The following is a 1103-nucleotide window of genomic DNA, read 5'->3' on the forward strand; positions in this document are numbered from 1 at the left end:
ATGGGCCACATGCCTCACCACCATCTATGGGCCACCCGGGCTTGCCGGATCTAGGCCATGCCGTTGATATACCCATAAAGTATACCCACAACACGCGCCCAAGCTGCGAGGACGGAAAGGAGGAGGGCGACCGCGGAGGAACGCCGCAAGAGGGCCACCGCCGAGCCACCCAGCTGTTAAGCTGGAGTGGAATCCTCACGCGTACAGGCCGCCCGCGTCGAGTGAAATCCACGGCCGGCCCCGTACGTAGCTAGACTAGTAGTACTAGATTTTAAAAAAAGTAACGGTTAACTTTAATAAAGAAAAAATCTATCTTCCTATGACATGCGGGCCAGGGGCGGACGCGAGCGGCCAGCCATCGGCGTCCGCGTCCACGCAAATGCGGCCCGGGTTTGGGCCGGGTTTGGGTCGTCCCGGACGCTGCGGCCATCCGTTTTTTGGATGGGTCCGCACGCTGGGCCGCGTTTTTGTCCGGTTGGACCCATCCGGACGCGCGGGCGCGGGATGGGTCGCCGCGTTGGAGATGCCCTTAGAGCATCTCAAGCCGTTCGACCCCCCCGGCGAAAATCCGGATTTAACACACGCCGAATTGGATGTAAAAAGGGCATACGGGGCAACATTTTCCAGTCGCACCACGGCTTTCGCCCATCAGCGGCGATATATTCAAAATATTGTCTTCCCGCTACACAAAAGAATCGCCAATGTCCGGCCATCGGATCAGCCGCATTCCGGCGATCGAAACTAGACGATTACAGGCTCATCGGCGGTCCCGTCCTGAGCAAAGGCGTCTGGCGCGGCATCAGGCGTTGCATCGGCGTCTGGCGCGGCATCGGCGTCTGCAGTTGTCGAAGCGGCGGGAGTAGACATCGAAGCGGAGGACGAATGAGCCAACAGTGGCCGGAGGATTTCTTGGCGATGGGCGTCGTACCAAGCCCTCGTATCCTCGTCCATGTTGGCGTATTTGCTGCCGATCAGGAACGCCAGGTCGGTGTTCCTCTTCTTCGCCGCGGCTGTTTCCTTGAGCAAGGAAATCCGGACGCCCTGGTTCGCGAGCATCGCCTTCCACCGCACATCATGCTTGTCGTCCCTCCCGGCGGCGTGCG

This window comes from Lolium rigidum, chromosome 7 (genome assembly GCF_022539505.1).
Source record: "Lolium rigidum isolate FL_2022 chromosome 7, APGP_CSIRO_Lrig_0.1, whole genome shotgun sequence".
Lineage (NCBI taxonomy): Eukaryota > Viridiplantae > Streptophyta > Magnoliopsida > Poales > Poaceae > Lolium > Lolium rigidum.